This window comes from Hylobates moloch, unplaced genomic scaffold (genome assembly GCF_009828535.3).
Source record: "Hylobates moloch isolate HMO894 unplaced genomic scaffold, HMol_V3 SCAFFOLD_15, whole genome shotgun sequence".
In the NCBI taxonomy this organism is placed as follows: domain Eukaryota; kingdom Metazoa; phylum Chordata; class Mammalia; order Primates; family Hylobatidae; genus Hylobates; species Hylobates moloch.
In genome coordinates, this window is record NW_026652290.1 from 34,550,880 (window position 1) to 34,558,250 (window position 7,371).

The 7,371-nt window shown below is 41.9% G+C and overlaps 1 pseudogene; it reads right to left on the reverse strand.

Annotated features, from left to right (window-relative positions):
* Positions 1 to 6,020: 6,020 nt before the first annotated feature.
* Positions 6,021 to 6,662, reverse strand: LOC116483569 (large ribosomal subunit protein uL16-like; annotated as a pseudogene).
* Positions 6,663 to 7,371: the final 709 nt, after the last annotated feature.

Here is a 7,371-nt window from a genome sequence, read left to right on the forward strand (position 1 = left end):
CTCTGCCAGGTAATCTAGGGAATTCTCCCAGATCTTACCTAAGACCACTGGGGTAGTACCTCTACAAGTCTGCAAGAGTCACAGCATTATTGGGCTTGGGGTGCACCCTAATGCAGATACAGCTGCAGTCATCAAAATCTTAGATCACTACACTGAATTCCCTTTGAATACTTGGAAAGCCTTCCCAAGAAGGACAGGAACAAATAAGCCAGACTGCAAAAATTGTAACAAATATCTAACCAGGCCGGGCATGGTGGCTCATGCCTGTAATCCCAGGATTTTGTGAGGCCAAGGTGGGTGGATTGCTTGAGCTCAGGAGTTCAAGACCAGCATGGGAAACAAGTGAAACCCCATGTCTACCAAAAATGCAAAAATTAGCCGGGTGTGGTGGCACATGCCTGTGGTCCTAGCTACTTGGGAGGCTCAGGTGGGAGGATTGCTGGAGCCCAGCAAGTCAAGGGTGCATTGAGCTGCAATGTCATAACTGCACACCAGCCTGGGTGACCGTGAGACCCTGTCTCAAAAAAAATTAATTAAAAAATAATTAAAAAATGAATATCTAAACTTTCAATGCTCAAACACTGACGATCATCCACAAACATTAAGACCATCCGGGAAAATGTGACCTTACCAAATTAAATAAGGTACCAGTGGCCAATCCCAGACTGACAGAGATATGTGATCTTTCAGACACAATTCAAAATAGCTGTTTTGAGGAAGCTCAATGAAATTCTAGATCACACAGAGAAGGAATTCAGAATCCTATCAGATGAATTTAACAAAGAGACTGAAATAATTAAAGAGAATCAAACAGAAATTCTGGGGCTGAAAAATTTAACTGACATCCTGAAGAATGAATCAGAGTTTCTCAACAGCAGAATTGATCAAGTAGAAGAAAGAATTAGTGAGTTTGAAGACAAGCTATTTGAAAATATACAATCAGAAGAGACAAAAGAAAAAAGAAAAAAAAGGGTGAAGCATGCCTACAAGATTTAGAAAATAGTCTCAGAAGGGCAAACCTAAAAGTTACAGGCCTTAAAGAGGAGATAAAAAGAGAGATCATGGTAGAAAGTGTATTCAAAGGGGTAATAACACAGAATTCCCTTTTTATTTTTTTTTTTTTGAGATGGAGTTTCACTCTTGTTGCCTAGGCTGGAGTGCAATGGCACAATCTCTGCTCACTGCAACCTCTGCCTCCTGGGTTCAAGCAATTCTCCTGCCTCAGCCTCCCAAGTAGCTGGGATTACAGGCATGCACCACCATGCCGGGCTAATTTTGTATTTTTAGTAGAGACGGGGTTTCTCCATGTTGGTCAGGCTGGTCTCAAACTCTCGACCTCAGGTGATCCACATGCCTGAGCCTCCTAAAGTGCTGGGATTACAGGTGTGAGCCACCACGCCCAGCCAATAACAGAACTTTCTTAACCTAGAGAAATATATCAATATTCAAGTACAAGAAGGTTATAGAACACCAGGTAGATTTAACCAAAATAAGACTGCCTTAAGACATTTAATAATTAAACTCCTAAAGGTCAAGGATAAAGAAGAAATACTAAAAATGGCAAGAAAAAAGAAACAAATAACATACAAAGGAGCTCCAATACGTCTGGCAGCAGACTTCTCAGTGGAAACCTTGCAGGCCAGGAGAGAGTGACATGACATATTTAAAGAGCTGAAAAGCAACAACAGCAACAACTACCACAACAAACCCACTTTTATCCTAGAATAGTATATCCAGTGAAAAAATCCTTCAAACATGAAGGAGAAATAAAGACTTTCTCAAACAAACAAAAGCTGAGGAACTTCATCAACAATAGCCCTGTCCTACAAGAAATGCTAAAGGGAGTTCTTCAATCTGAAAGAAAAGGACATTAATGAGCAATAAGAAATCATCTGAAGGTTAAAAAAAAACATCTCATTGGTAATAGTAAGTATACACATAAACATAGAATATAACACTGTAATTGTGTGTAAACTACTCATACCTTGAGTAGAAAGACTAAAAGATAAGGGCAGGGCGCAGTGGCTCACGCTTATAATCCCAGCACTTTGGGAGGCCGAGGCGGGTGGATCACGGTGTCAGGAGTTCGAGACCAGCCTGGCCAACATGGTGAAATCCCATCTCTATTAAAAATACAAAAATTAGCTGGGTGTGGAGGCACACACCTGTAATCCCAGTTACTTGGGAGGCTGAGGCAAGAGAATCGCTTGAACCCAGGAGGTGGAGGTTGCAGTGAGCCAAGATCACGCCATTGCACTCCAGCCTGGGTGACAGGGCAAGACTCCATCTCAAACAAACAAACAAACAAACAAAAAAAAAGACTAAAAGATGAACCTATCAAAAAATAACAAGTTTTTCAAGACATAGACAATATAATAAGATATAAAAGGAAAAACAAAATGTTAAACAGTGGGGAGATGAAGGTAAAGTGCAGAATTTTTATTAGTTTTCTCTTTGCTTATTTGTTTTTACAGTGTTATGTTTTCATCAGTTTAAAATAATAAATAAGATGATATTTGCAAGCCTTGTGATAACTTCAAATAAAAAAACCCGGCCGGGCGCGGTGGCTCAAGCCTGTAATCCCAGCACTTTGGGAGGCCGAGGCGGGCGGATCACGAGGTCAGGAGATCGAGACCATCCTGGCTAACACGGTGAAACCCCGTCTCTACTAAAAATACAAAAAATTAGCCGGGCGTGGTGGTGGGCGCCTGTAGTCCCAGCTACTCGGAGAGGCTGAGGCAGGAGAATGGCGTGAACCCGGGAGGTGGAGCTTGCAGTGAGCCGAGATCGCGCCACTGCACTCCAGCCTGGGCAACAGAGCAAGACTCCGTCTCAAAAAAACAAAAAACAAAAAACAAAAAAAACCTAAAACAGATACAAAAAAAATAAAAAGCAAGAAATTAAAACATACCACCAGAGAAAGTCACCTTCACAAGAAGGAAGGAAGGAAGGGAGGGAGGGAGGGACGGAGGGAGGGAGGGAGGGAGGGACGGAGGAGAGGAGAGGGGAGGGGAGGGAGGGAGGGAGGGAGGGAGGAAGGAAGGAAGGAAGGTAGGTAGGTAGGTAGGTAGGTAGGAAGGACTACAAAACCACCAGGAAACAAGTATCAAAATTGAAGTAGTTAAGTGCTTACTTTTCAGTAATAATATTGAATATAAATGGACTAAACTCTCCAATCAAAAGACACAGTGGCAGAATAGATTAAAAAAAAAAGACACAACAACCTGTTGCCTACAAGAAACACACTTCACCTATAAAGACATACATAGATTGAAAATAAAGGGATTAGGAAAGGATATTTTATGTAAATGGAAGCCAAAAAAGAGCCAAAGTAACTATACTACATCATACCAAATAGATTTCAAGACAAAAACTATAAAAAATACAAAGAACATCATTATATAATGAAAAAGGGTCCATTCATCAAGAGACTATAACAATTACAAATATATATGCATCCAATACTAGAGCACCCAGATATATAAAGCAAGGAGGGAGGGGAGGGGAGGAGAGGAGAGGAGAGGAGAGGAGAGGGGAGGGGAGGGGAGGGGAGGGGAGGGAAGGGAAGGGAAGGGAAGGGAAGGGAATCTACAGGCCAATATTCTTGATAAACGTTGATGCAAAAATCCTCAACAACCTACTAGCACGCCAAATTCACCAATACATTAAAATAGATCATTTATCATGACCAAGTGGGATTTATCCCAGGGATAAAAGAATGGCTCAGTGTATGCAAAGCAATCAATGTAATACATCATATCAACAAAATAAAGGACAGAAATGATATGACTACTTCACTAGATGCTGAAAAAACATTTGATAATATTCAACATCTTGGCCAGGCACAGTGAGTGTCTTATGCCTGTAATCCCAGCACGTTGGGGGGCCAAGGTGAGAGAATCAGTTGAGGCCAACAGTTTGAAACCAGTCTGGCCAATATAGCAAGACTCCACCTCCACTAAAAATAAAAAATTAATCAAGTGTGGTGGCATGCCCTGTAGTCCCAGCTACTCAGGAGGCTGAGATGGGAAAAATCAATGTATTTTGTGATAAAAAAAAAAAAAAAAAACTCTCAAAAAACTGCATATAGACAGAACACACTTCAACATAATAAAAACCATATATAACAGACCCACAGCTAGTATCATACTCAATGGAGAAAAACTGAAAGCCTTTACTCTAAGACCTGGAACAAGAGAAGCATGCCCACTTTCACCGCTGTTATTCAACAAGTACTGGAAGTCCTAGCTAGAGAAATTAGAGAAGAGAAAGAAATCAGAGAAGAGAAAGAAACAAAGGGCATTCAAATTGGAAAGAAAGAAATCAAATTATTATTGTTTGCAGATGATATGATCTTATATTTGAAAAATCTAATGACCTGCTCCCCCCAAAAAAACTACTAGAACTGAAAAACACATTCAGTAAAATTGGAGGATACAAAATAAACATGTAAAAATCAGTAGCATTTCTATATGCCAACAGCAAAAAATCTGAAAAATCAAGAAAGTAATCCTATTTAAATAGCTGCAAATAAAATAAAATACCTAGGAATTAACTTAACCAAAAAGGTGAAAGACCTCTATAATGAAAACAATAAAATACTGATGAAAGAAATTGAAGAGGACACCAATAAATAGAAGAATATTCCATGTTCATGGATTGGAAGAATCAATATTTTTTAAATGTCCATACTACCCAAAGCAATCTACAGATTCAATACAATGCCTATTAAATACCAATGACATTCTTCACAGAAATAGAAAAAAATAATCCTAAAATTTATATGAAGCCACAAAAGACCCAGAATAGCCAAAGCTATCATGAGCAAAAAGAACAAAACTGGAGGAATCACCTTACCTGACTTCAAATTATACTACAGAGCTATAGTAATCAAACAGCATGGTACTGGCATAAAAACAGATGCATAGACCACTAGAACAGAATAGAGAACCCAGAAACAAATCCACACAGTACAGTGGACTCGTTGTAACAATGGTGTCAAGAACATACATTGGGGAAAGGACGGTCTCTTCAATAAATGGTGCTGGGAAAACTGGATATCCATATGCAAAATAATGAAATTAGACTTCTCTCTAACCATATACAAAAATCAAATCAAATCAAAATGGATCAAACACTTAAAATTAAGACCTCAAACTATGAAATTACTACAAGAAAATATTGGGAGAACTCTTCAGGACATTGGTCTGGGCAAAGATTTCCTGAGTAATACCTCAAAAGCACAGGCAAGCAAAGCAAAAATGGACAAATGGGATCACATTAAGTTAAAAAGCTCCTGCACCCCAAAGGAAAAAAATCAACAAAGTGAAGGGACAGCCCACAGAAGGGGAGAAATTATCTGCAAACTATCTATCTGACGAGGGATTAATAACCAAAACATAGGGCAGGCGCGGTAGCTCATGCCAGTAATCGCAGCACTTTAGGAGGCTGAGGTGGGTGGATCGCCTGAGGTCAGGAGTTTGAGACCAGCCTGGCCACCATGGTGAAACTCCGTCTCTACTAAAAATATAAAAATTAGCCAGGCATGGTGGTGTGTGCCTGCTGTCACCCAAGCTGCAGTGCAGTGGCATGATCTAAGCTCACTGCAACCTCTGCCTCCCGGGTTCATGCGATTTTCCTGCCTCACCCTCCTGAGTAGCTGAGATTACAGGTGAATGCCACCATGCCCGACTAGTTTTTGTATTTTCAGTAGAGACAGGGTTTCACCATGTTCGTCAGGCTGGTCTTGAACTCCTGACCTCAGGTGATCCGCCTGCCTCAGCCTCCCAAAGTGCTGGGATTACAAGCATGAGCCACCTGCCTGGCCTATTCGTGAATGTTTTAAATGCCACCTAGAATGGTGAATCTTTTCCAGATTTACTTTGATCAGATCCATCAGAGGAATCACTATCTATGGCAGCTGTAACATTACTAAATGCATTTAAAAAAATTTTTTTTAAGGTGGACAGGAAGTAGAATTTATTGGTGAGTATTAAGAGGGGGCAGCACAGTGGAAGCCCTCATGAGTGCAGGGCCTGCCACTTGCCCAGAGGACCACGACTAGGAATGTACTTGACCCCACAGCCATCTGGGATGAGCTGCTTCTCAGCCACCATGTCTTCAAATTCATCCGCATTGAACTTGATGAAGCCCCCACTTCTTTGAGATGTGGATCTTCTGTCCGCCAGGGAACTTGAACTTGGCTCTGTGCAGGGCCTCAATCGCATGCTCCTTGCTCTGCAGCTTGGTGCGGATGGATATGATAACTTGGCCAATGTGAACCCTGGCCACAGTGCCCTGGGGCTTCCCAAAGGCACTTCGCATACCTGGAGCCTGTCAGCCCCAGCACAGGACAACATCTTGTTGATGAAGATGATGTGGAAGGGGTGGAGCTGCACTCGGATATGAAAGCCGTCTTTGCCACAACTTTTTACCATGTACTTATTGGCACAAATTCAGGCAGCCTCCAGGGCTTCAGAGGAGAGCTGCCCATATTCACCTGACACCATGTGGCCACAGAGTGGAAACTCATCCACTTTTGCCTTCTTCCACCCCAGGTCAAAGATGAGAATGATGGCATCAGGGACACCTCAGCAGAACTGAGGCTTTGGGTACAGCTTGTTCTTACAATACCAGTAACAACGGATGGGGCGGCAGCCCATGGCGATACCAGGATCTTCAGCAGCGCGCTTAAGAGAAAGAGCAATGCATTTCTTAAAACTTAAACCGGAGGTCAGGAGTTTGAGACCAGCCTGGCCAAGACGGTGAAACCCCATCTCTACTAAAAAAAAAATACAAAAATTAGCTGGGCGTGGTGGCGAGCGCCTGTAATCCCAGCTACTCAGGAGGCTGAGGCAGGAGAATCACTTGAACCTGGGAGGCGGAGGTTGCAGTGAGCCAAAATTGCACCACTGCATTCCAGCTGGTCGACAAGAGCAAAACTCCATCTCAAAAAAAAAAAGCTTAAAAGTCAAGATTGCTCCATGATTCATGGGCTGCAGAATGGACATTGTGTTAGCTGGCAGGAAAACATTAATCTACTTGTACATCTTTATCAGAGCTCTTGAGTGACTAGGTGCATTGTCAATGAGCAGCAGAATTTGAAAGGAATCATTTTTCTGGACAAATGGCCTAGCTTTTGGCTTATCTTGGCTTTTGATATGCCTTCCTCACTAAGCTTAATCATTTCTAGCTTTGATTTAAAGTGAGAGACATGCAACTCTTCCTTTCATGTGAACACTTAGAAGCCCTTGTAGCGTTATTAAGGGGCCTAATTTCAGTATTGTTGTGTCTAGGTCAACAGGGAACTCCGAGAAGAGGGAGAGAGACTGGGAATGGTGGGTCAGTGAAGCAGTCAGATAGAACACACAC